At 36.4% G+C, this 12,460-nt stretch overlaps 1 protein-coding gene across 2 annotated transcripts in view; it reads right to left on the reverse strand.

Annotated features, from left to right (window-relative positions):
* LOC145241978 (protocadherin beta-13-like) overlaps positions 1–12,460 on the reverse strand; it is a 288,775-nt gene that overhangs the window by 155,855 nt on the left and 120,460 nt on the right. The window lies entirely within an intron of this gene.

A 12,460-nucleotide genomic window follows, 5' to 3' on the forward strand; every position in this document is an offset into this window, starting at 1 on the left:
ATCTAGCATCTCAGATATGCTTTTCTTGTTGATACACAGTCCCTAATGACTGGCCCATCTTCACATCTTCATGGGACCGTTTCTAAGACATTTAGTGTGACACGTGGCACCGGTCGCACGCAAGTGACTGGCTGATCATGTTATAAATGTTGTCTTTAGACAAAAGATTGACTCTTAAAAATAGTGCACGGCATATCCCAAAATAATAGCCACCGACATCTGTCAACCAAAAATAACAGCCACCGACATCTGTTAACACAAAATAACAGCCACCGACATCTGTTAACACAAAATTACAGCCACCGACATCTGTTAACACAAAATTACAGCCACCGACATGTGTTAACATAAATAATAGCCACCGACATCTGTTACCTATAAATAAAACCACTGACATCTGTTAACCAAAAATAATAGCCACTGACATCTGTTAACCAAAAATAATAGCCACTGACATCTGTTAACCAAAAATAAAAGCAACCGACGTCTGTTAACCAAAAATAAAAGCAACCGACGTCTGTTAACACAAAATAACAGCCACCGACATCTGTTCAACCAAAATTACAGCCACCGAAATCTGTTAACCCAAAATAACAGCCACGGACATCTGTTAACCCAACATAATAGCCACCGACATCTGTTAACCCAAAATTACAGCCACCGACATCTGTTAACACAAAATAATAGTCGCCAACATCTGTAAACCAAAAATAACAGCCACCGACATCTGTTAACACAAAATTACAGCCACCGACATTTGTTAACCGAAATAATAGCCACCGACAACTGTTAAAACAAATTATTATTATTATTATTATTTTTGGTTAACAGATGTCGGTGGCTATTTAGCCACCGACATCTGTTAACCAAAAATAATAGCCACTGACATCTGTTAACCAAAAATAATAGCCACTGACATCTGTTAACCCAAAATAAAAGCCACTGACATCTGTTAACCCAAAATAAAAGCAACCGACATCTGGGTACCAAAAATAAAAGCAACCGACATCTGTTAATCCAAAATAACAGCCACGGACATCTGTTAACCCAAAATAATGGCAACCGACATCTGTTAATCCAAAATACCAGTCACCGACATCTGTTACCCTAAAATAAAAGCTACTGAAATCTGTTAACCCAAAATAACAGTCACCGACATCTGTTAACCCAAAACATTAGCCACCGACATCTGTTAACCCAAAATTACAGCCACCGACATCTGTTAACCCAAAATACATAACCATCGACATCTGTTAACCAAAAATAATAGCCACTCACATCTGTTAACCAAAAATAAAAGAAACCGACATCTGTTAACCCCAAATAATAACTACCGAAATCTGTTGAACCGAATAATAGCCACCGACATCTGTTAACCGAAGATTACAGCACCCGACATCTGTTAACCCAAAAAATAGACACTGACAGCTGTTAAAACAAAATAATAGCCACCGACATCTGTTCACCCAAAATAACAGGTACCGACATCTGTTAACCAAAATAATAGCCACCGACAGCTGTTAAAACAAAATAATAGCCACCGACATTTGTTAACACAAAATTACAGCCACCGACATCTGTTAGCCAAAATAATAGCCACCGACAACTGTTAAAACAAAATCATAGTAACCGACATCTGTTAATCAAAAAAAAACAGTCACCGACATCTGTTAACCCAAAATAATAGCCACTAACATCTGTTAACCCAAAATAAAAGCAACCGATATCTGTTAATTCAAAATAATAGCCAGCGACATCTGTTAACCCAAAATAATGGCAACCGACATCTGTTAACCCAAAATAACAGTCACCGACATCTGTTAATCCAAAATAACAGTCACCAACATCTGTTAACCCGAAATAAAAGCAAACGACATCTGTTAACCCAAAATAATGGTCACCGACATCTGTTAACCCAAAATGATAGCCACCGACATCTGTTAACCCAAAATAATAGTTACCGACATCTGTTACCCAAAATAATAGCTACTGACATCTGTTAACCCAAAATAAAAGCAACCGACATCTGTTAATCCAAAATAACAGCCGCCGACAACTGTTAAAACAAAATAATAGACACCGACATCTGTTAACCAAAAATAACAGCCACCGACATCTGTTAACTAAAATAATAGCCCCCGACAACTGTTAAAAAAAATTGCCATCGACATCTGTTAACACAAAATTACAGCCACCGACATCTGTTAGCCAAAATAATAGCCACCGACAGTTGTTAAAACAAAATAAAAGCCACTGACATCTGCTAACCCAAAATAATAGCCACTGACATCTGTTAACCCAAAATAAAAGAAACGGACATCTGTTAACACAAAATAATAGCCACCGACATCTGTTAACCCAAAATTACAGCCACTGACATCTGTTAACCCAAAAAGATAGCCGCCAACAGATGTTAACCAAAATAATAGCCACCGACAACTGTTAAAAAAAAATAATTGCCATCGACATCTGTTAACACAAAATTACAGCCACCGACATCTGTTAGAAAATAATAGCCACCGACAGTTGTTAAAACAAAATAATAGGCACTGACATCTGCTAACCCAAAATAATAGCCACTGACATCTGTTAACCAAAGATAATAGCCAATAACATCTGTTAACCCAAAATAAAAGCAACCGACATCTGTTAATTCAAAATAATAGCCACCTACATCTGTTAACCATAAATAATAGCCACCGATATCTGTTAATCCAAAATAACAGTCACCGACATCTGTTACCCCAAAATAAAAGCAACCAACATCTGTTAACCCAAAATAATAGCCACCGACATCTGTTAACCAACAATAATAGCCGCCGATATCTGTTAACCCAAAATAAAAGAAACGGACATCTGTTAACCCAAAATAATAGCCACTGACATCTGTTAACCCAAAATTACAGCCACTGACATCTGTTAACCCAAAAAAATAGCCGCCAACAGCTGTTAACCCAAAATAATAGTCGCCGACATCTGTCAACCCAAAATAACAGCTACCGACATCTGCTAACACAAAATTACAGTCACCGACATCTGTTAACCAAAAATAATAGCCACTGACATCTGTTAACCTAAAATAAAAGCAACCGACATCTGTTAACCCAAAATAATAACCACCGACATCTATTAACCCAAAATAATAGCCACCGAAATCTGTTAACAAAAAATCATAGCCACCGATATCTGTTAACCCAAAATTATAGCCACCGACATCTGTTAACCCAAAATTACAGCCACCGACATCTGTTAACCAAAAATCATAGCCACCGACATCTGTTAACCAAAAATAATAGCCACTGACATCTGCTAAGCCAAAATAAAAGCAACCGACATCTGTTAACCCAAAATAAAAGCAACCGACATCTGTTAACCCAAAGTAAAAGCAGCCGACATCTGTTAATCCAAAATAACAGCCACGGACATCTGTTAACCCAAAATAATGGCAACCGACATCTGTTAATCCAAAATAACAGTTACCCCAAAATAAAAGCCACTGAAATCGGTTAACCCAAAATAACAGTCACCGACATCTGTTAACCCAAAATAATAGCCACCGACATCTGTTAGCCCAAACATAAAGCCACCGACATCTGTTAACCAAAAATACATAGCCACCAGCATCTGTTAACCCAAAATAATGGCAACCAACATCTGTTATAACCCAAAATAAGTCACCGACATCTGTTAACCCAAAATAATAGCCACCGATATCTGTTACCACAACATAAAAGCAACCGATATCTGTTAACCCAAAATACTAGCTACCGACATCTGTTAACACAAAATTACAGCCATCGACATCTGTTAACCCAAAATAATAGCCACCGACATCTGTTAACCCAAAATAATAGCCACTGACATCTGTTAACCCAAAATAATTGCAACCGACATCTGTTAACCCAAAATAAAAGTCACGGACATCTGCTAACCTAAAATAATGGCAACCGACATCTGTTAACACAAAATAACAGTCACCGACATCTTAACAGATGTTAACTTATATGTTGTTGCATCTACTTAACAGACCCAAAATAACAGTCACCGACATCTGTTAACCCAAAATATTAGCCACTGACATCTGTTAACCCAAAATAATAGCCACCGACATCTGTTAATCCAATATTACAGCCACCGACATCTGTTAACCCAAATAAAAGCCACCGACATTTGTACACCAAAAGTTACAGCCACTGACATCTGTTGACCCAAAATAAAAGCCAAGGACATTTGTTAATCCAAATAACAGCCACCGACATCTGTTAATCCAAAATAACAGCCGCCGACAACTGTTAAAACAAAATAATAGCCACCGACATCTGTTAACCCACAATAACAGCCATCGACATCTGTTAAACCAAAATAATAGCCACCGACATATGTTAACACAAAATTACAGCCATCGACATCTGTTAACCCAAAATAATGCCCATCGACATCTGTTAACCCAAAATAAGAGCTACCGACATCTGCTAACACAAAATTACAGTCACCGACATCTGTTAACCAAAAATAATAGCCACTGACATCTGTTAACCTAAAATAAAAGCAACCGACATCTGTTAACCCAAAATAATAACCACCGACATCTATTAACCCAAAATAATAGCCACCGAAATCTGTTAACAAAAAATCATAGCCACCGATATCTGTTAACCCAAAATTATAGCCACCGAAATTTGTTAACCCAAAATTACAGCCACCGACATCTGTTAACCAAAAATCATAGCCACCGACATCTGTTAACCAAAAATAATAGCCACTGACATCTGCTAAGCCAAAATAAAAGCAACCGACATCTGTTAACCCAAAATAAAAGCAACCGACATCTGTTAACCCAAAGTAAAAGCAGCCGACATCTGTTAATCCAAAATAACAGCCACGGACATCTGTTAACCCAAAATAATGGCAACCGACATCTGTTAATCCAAAATAACAGTTAACCCAAAATAACAGTCACCGACATCTGTTAACCCAAAATAATAGCCACCGACATCTGTTAGCCCAAACATAAAGCCACCGACATCTGTTAACCAAAAATACATAGCCACCAGCATCTGTTAACCCAAAATAATGGCAACCAACATCTGTTATAACCCAAAATAAGTCACCGACATCTGTTAACCCAAAATAATAGCCACCGATATCTGTTACCACAACATAAAAGCAACCGATATCTGTTAACCCAAAATACTAGCTACCGACATCTGTTAACACAAAATTACAGCCATCGACATCTGTTAACCCAAAATAATAGCCACCGACATCTGTTAACCCAAAATAATAGCCACTGACATCTGTTAACCTAAAATAATGGCAACCGACATCTGTTAACACAAAATAACAGCCACCGACATCTTAACAGATGTTAACTTATATGTTGTTGCATCTACTTAACAGACCCAAAATAACAGTCACCGACATCTGTTAACCCAAAATATCAGCCACTGACATCTGTTAACCCAAAATAATAGCCACCGACATCTGTTAATCCAATATTACAGCCACCGACATCTGTTAACCCAAATAAAAGCCACCGACATTTGTACACCAAAAGTTACAGCCACTGACATCTGTTGACCCAAAATAAAAGCCACGGACATTTGTTAATCCAAATAACAGCCACCGACATCTGTTAATCCAAAATAACAGCCGCCGACAACTGTTAAAACAAAATAATAGCCACCGACATCTGTTAACCCACAATAACAGCCATCGACATCTGTTAAACCAAAATAATAGCCACCGACATATGTTAACACAAAATTACAGCCATCGACATCTGTTAACCCAAAATAATGCCCATCGACATCTGTTAACCCAAAATAATAGCCACCGACATCTGTTAACCCAAAATTATAGCCACCGAAATCTGTTAACCCAAAATTACAGCCACCGACATCTGGTAACCAAAAATAATAGCCACTGACATCTGCTAACCCAAAATAAAAGCAACCGACGTCTGTTCACCCAAAATAAAAGCAACCGACATCTGTTTATCCAAAACAGCCAGGGACCCAAAATAATGGCAACCGACATCTGTTAATCCAAAATAACATCTGTTAACCAAAAATAATAGCCACGGACATCTGCTAACCCAAAATAATGGCAACCGACATCTGTTAATCAAAAATAACATCTGTTTACCAAGAATAAAAGCAACCGACATCTGTTAACCCAAAATAAAAGCAACCGACATCTGTTAATCCAAAATAACAGCCACGGACATCTGTTAACCCAAAATAATGGCAACCGACATCTGTTAATCCAAAGTAACAGTTACCGACATCTGTTACCCCAAAATAAAAGCCACTGAAATCTGTTAACCCAAAATAACAGTCACCGACATCTGTTAACCAAAATAATAGCCACCGACATCTGTTAACCCAAACTTACAGCCACCGACATCTGTTAACCCAAAATACATAACCACCGACATCTGTTCACACAAAATAATGGCAACCGACATCTGTTAACTCAAAATAACAGCCACCGACATCTGTTAACCAAAAATAATAGCCACCGACATCTTAACAGATATTAACTTATATGTTGTTGCATCTACTTAACATACCCAAAATAACAGTCACCGACATCTGTTAACCCAAAGTAATAATCACCGACATCATTTAACCCAAAATAATAGCCACCGACATCTGTTAACCCAATATTACAGCCACCGACATCTTTTAACCCAAATAAAAGCCACCGACATCTGTACACCAAAAGTTACAGCCACTAACATCTGTTGACCCAAAATAAAAGCCACGGACAGCCATCGACATCTGTTAAAACAAAATAATAGCCACCGACATCTGTTAACCCACAATAACAGCCATCGACATCTGTTAAACCAAAATAATAGCCACCGACATCTGTTAACCCAAAATAATAGCCACCGACATCTGTTAACCCAAAATAATAGCCACCGACATATGTTAACACAAAATTACAGCCATCGACATCTGTTAAACCAAAATAACAGCCAGCGATATATAAGTGCCACCGACATCTGTTAACCCAAAATAATGCCCATCGACATCTGTTAACCCGAAATGATAGCCACCGACATCTGTTAACCCAAAATTACGGCCACCGATATCTGTTCCCCCAAAATAACAGCCACCGACATCTGTTAACCAAAAATAACAGTCATCGACATCTGTTAACACAAAATAACAGCCCCCGACATCTGTTTACCCAAAATAACAGCAACCGATATATGTTAAACAAAAATAACAGCCCGCGACATCTGTTAACCCAAAATAATAGCCACCGACATCTGTTGACCCAAAATAACAGTCACCGACATCTTTTACCCCAGAATAATAGCCGCCGACATCTTTTTACCAAAAATAATAGCCACTGACATCTGTTAACCCAAAATAATAGCCACTGACATCTGTTAACCCGAAATAATAGCCACCGACATCTGTTAACCCAAAATAGTAGCCACCGACATCTGTTAACGCAAAATCATAGCCACCGACATCTGTTAACCCAAAATCATAGCCATCGACATCTGTTAACCCGAAATAATAGCCACCGACATCTGTTAACCCAAAATAACAGCCACCGACATCTGTTAACCCAAAACAATAGCCACTGTCATGTGTTAACCCAAAATAACAGCCACCGACATCTGTTTACCCAAAATAATAGCCACCGACATCTCGACCCAATTGTATGTTGATGTTTACATGTGCTTATCTGTGGATATTGTTTATTCCCCCAGGGAGCTGGTGGCGTTCCCAGAACGTTTCTCATCCAAGTAACTCATCCTGGAGAAACTATAGTACCATAAGCTCCATACTATTAAAAGCATTTTCCTTATATGTTGTTGCATCTACTTTTGATTACTGTTTACCATTTTATCCCATTCCTTCATCCTCATTTTATTTCTAAATGCCATTAAGCCAGTTTTTTTTTTTTGTATTTGCATTTTGTATAATTCTGGGCCTTCTGCTCTTCTTATGAATTTAGAGATTTCTTCTTAATTTTCCTCTTAACTTTTCCTCATTTTCCTACTAATATAATGCCCCTGGATATGACCCTTAAACTATATCTGATGGTGAGGCCCCATAAATATATAATGGAGCCACCCTTTAATGGCTATTGCTCCCAGTAACACTCTGACCCGGACGGGTAGTACCTGTTAGGGTCCCATAAATAGAAACCGACTTGAAAAAACATTTTTTCTTCGAAATAACTGGATTCAGCATTAAATAACCTGAAAAGAGTAGATATGCCGTAAAACAAAAACAACCAACCAATTAATAATAGAGTTGAGTTATATATAATCTTTATTCCTCATCTTTTATTTAATATTATTGCATATATATATATATATATATATATATATATATATATATATATATATATATATATATATATATATATATTTAAATAAAATAGGCGGAAGTTTCTCAAGAGCTCTTTCGGCTATCATCTCATCAGCAGAAAACCGATAGTATAAAAAATAATATGTCGAAACTTTAAAGAGTTCTAATAGGGAACTATTGAATAGTTCCCCATTAGAACTCTTTAAAGTTTTGACATAATATTATTGATAGCCGAAAGAGCTCTTGAAAAACTTCCGCCTATTTTATTTAAAACTATATATAAATTCTGTACCTCCAAACATTTATTTATATATATATATATATATATATATATATATATATATATATATATATATATATATATATATAGGGACGAGTTATGAAAGTGAAATAATGTTTCAAATTGAACCCCTCGTTAAAAATGAAAACAGTTAATTTCAAAATCTATATGAGGATATGTAGTTATTGTTTTAATAGAAAGAATGAATTCGACTAATTCACAAAAACTCAAAAAATTATCCAATTTCAATGAAACGTTAAATATTTATGAAATGAATATCAATAAGATATACTTCTTCATTTAAAGAATGAAATACGTCTTAAATAAATAATACTAAGTTGTAGAAGTACTCTTATGACCAATGTGAGCCATAACTGATGGCCGGACTGCCTGTTTTTCATGGTTCCTAGTCACCACTGTGGTAGGATGGGTACTACAACTTGATCATCGGTTAGCGAAGTTGATTAATTTTATTCGTATATTTTAAGTTTAAGATAAATTTTACGAAAATATTTCACGCAAAAAAAAAGTCTTGAAAAAATTACACAACGAATGTGACACAAGGCCAAATTGGTGGATGGGGGTTGTTCTGTTCTCTTTACCTAGTTCCAATCATCAGAATACTGCATACGCAATATGGCCACTCTTTTAAGCGGTGGCTTCGACTAATATCATTTAATGCTCTCAAATCCTGTTCTGAGCACTTCCGGTCTCCAATCTCAAGTAGTATTAGGTTGGCGAATGCCGATATTGCGCAAGAGTACAATGAAAAGAAAAATACAATGAAAAGAAAAATAAAAGAAAAATACAATGACAAGAAAAGAAAAATACAATGAAAAAAAAAAAGAAATAATAATAAAAAAAGGAAAAACGGAGCAAATACACAGAGCTATGCAGAGAGATGAAAGGGATTTGGATGATGAAGAAAATCGAAATAGTAGTAGGAATACTAGGAACAATTCCACAAACTTTCAAGAAAGAATGGGAGAAATTGGAATCAGAGGAATGGCTGGAAAGATACAATGAATAACAATAATGAAAAGAGATGAAATATTAAGGCAAAGCACGAAGAAGCGTTATCTTTAAGTTCTCTATCCCCTCCCTCATCCCCTCCCATTGACCATCGCCGTCGCAACCCCAAAAGAGTGATACCAAATAGCCGAGAAGAGTCAAGCAAAATGGAAAAACTAAGGAGAGAACACTGACCAGGCCTCTGCTCGACAAATGCAAAGAGAACTGGGACCTTGGGGAGGCTTATTGCTACTCAAATTCCATAGGAGACCAATGGCTGCTGCCAGCAAGAAATCAAAAGTAAGCGGCTGTTGCGATAATGCAAATTCATTTGCAAGTGTTATCGAAAGAGGAAAATCTGGGGAGATTTATTATCACTCAGCTTCAAGGAAACACCACAGGTTGTTTTCAGGGAGAGATCTTTATAACCTGTGTGAAAGCTCCTTGTGAGCCAATAATAATAATAATAATGATGATGATGATAATAGTAATAATAATACTGATAATAATGATGGTAATGATGATGATGATAATAGTAATAATAATAATGATAATAATGATGGTAATGATGATGATGATAATAGTAATAATAATACTGATAATAATGATGGTAATGATGATGATGATGATAGTAATAATAATAATGATAATAATGATGGTAATGATGATGATGATAATAGTAATAATAATAATGATAATAATAACAATAATAATAATAATTATTATTATTATAATGATAATAATAATAATGATAATAATAATGGTAATGATGATGATGATAATAGTAATAATAATAATGATAATAATAACAATAATTATAATAATTATTATTATAATGATAATAATAATAATGATAATAATAATGGTAATGATGATGATGATAATAGTAATAATAATAATGATAATAATAACAATAATAATAATAATTATTATTATTATAATGATAATAATAATAATGATAATAATAATGATGATGATAATGATGATAATAATAATGATAATAATAATAATAATAATTATAATGATAATGATAATAATAATAATGATAATAATAATGATGATAATAATAATAATAATGATAATGATAATAATGATAATGATAATAATATTGATGATGATGATAATAATTCTGATTTCGTTTATGAACGTCTCTCTGGAAAGGGATGGGATTTATTTCCAGAGGATTTCCCTTAATTCCGGCTTCAAACCAGGAGCTTCAAAGATCAAGGGTTTTCCTAAGGATGCTAGTGGTGCCTATAATTGCAGAGGTATAAAAGCCACCTAAAACATCGGGGATTTGTAGTTTTTTCAATTGTCCTTCCAGAAGACTTGATACTACTCCTAGTGTACCAACTACCACCAGGATTATTTGTGTTTTAGCCCCGTGTATACGCCTTATCTCCAAGGCCAATGGAGCATAATTGCTCCACTTCTCATTCTCCTTCTCTCTCACATTCCTGTCCCAGGGTACTGAGAAGTCTACAATCTGCCAGTTTTTTGAGACCTTGTCAATGACGACCAAATCCAGACGATTATGTTCCAATTGCTTGGTCGTTATGACACTGTTGTCCCACCATACCTCTACCTTGCCATCCTCACTTGTTCTCACTTCATCAGGCACCTCCTCAAACCATTTTCCAACACACTTCATCACAACCCTCTTACACACCTCCCAATATATCCAGAGTCCCATGCGATCGTGTCTTTTGCAGTATTCTCTCTGGACAGTCTACTACACCCTGCTGCAAGGTGCGCAATTGACCTGTGTTCTTACCACAAATCCGGCATTCTGCAGCAACTTCCTCTCCTAGAACCACTTCTTTGAACAATCGTGTTCCCAATGCCTGCTCTTGTGCTGCACAAACAAAAGCTTCAGTACTCTTAGCCAGATACCCAGCTCTAAGCCATTGCCATGATCTTTCATCAGCCACTTCTGCTATATCCTGGAAGAACCTTCCATGCATTTTCTTCCTAGCCAGTTCCTCTGCCCTTTCTCTATCCATACGTTTCACATAATCAGCCTTGGTCTCACATACCTCCACTTCATTTGCCACAACTTTAAGCATCCACTCCTTACTTCTAACCACATGCTCCTTCAACGACATCTTAGTTCTAACACAATCTTTTACACTTTTCAATCCTCTCCCACCATCTTTCCTCTTTTGATACAGCCTTGCTATGCTACTTCGAATGTGAAATATACCAAACATTGCTAAAACTTTTCTTGTTTTGATATCCATGGCATGCAAATCCTTGTCAGACCATTCTAAAATTCCCGCACTTTATCTCAAAACACTGACTGCCCATGCATTTACTGTTTCTTTGGTTTCCTCCATACAGTTACGACTTCGCAATTAGTTTCACTCTTCTAAGATACTCCTTCCTGACTTTCTCCTTCATTTCTCTGTTCATGATGCCTACACCTTCCAGCACTCCCAAATACTTATATCCTGTATCTTCTATTTCTTTCATGATTTCTCCATTTGGCAGCACTATTCCATTCGAATGAACTTTTACTCCTCTTTTCATCACCAGCACTGCACATTTACTAATCCCAAACTCCATCTCAATGTCTTCTGAGTATGTCCCCACAAGTTCTACCAGTCTCTCCATTTCCTTTTCATTTCTACCGAATATTTTCAAATCATCCATAAACAGTAGATGGTTGTGGCGTTTGTCACCAGATCCAAAGTTATACCCCAGTTTTTCTCTCTTCAAGAGGATGCTCAGTGGCATCATTATCATTACAAAAAGAACTGGCGATAACGAATCTCCTTGAAATATTCCACGTTTAATGCCAACCTGCCCCATCTCCTCTCTGTTTGCT

This window comes from Euprymna scolopes, chromosome 21 (genome assembly GCF_053919585.1).
Source record: "Euprymna scolopes isolate OS-2025 chromosome 21, ASM5391958v1, whole genome shotgun sequence".
Taxonomy (NCBI): Eukaryota; Metazoa; Mollusca; class Cephalopoda; order Sepiida; family Sepiolidae; genus Euprymna; species Euprymna scolopes.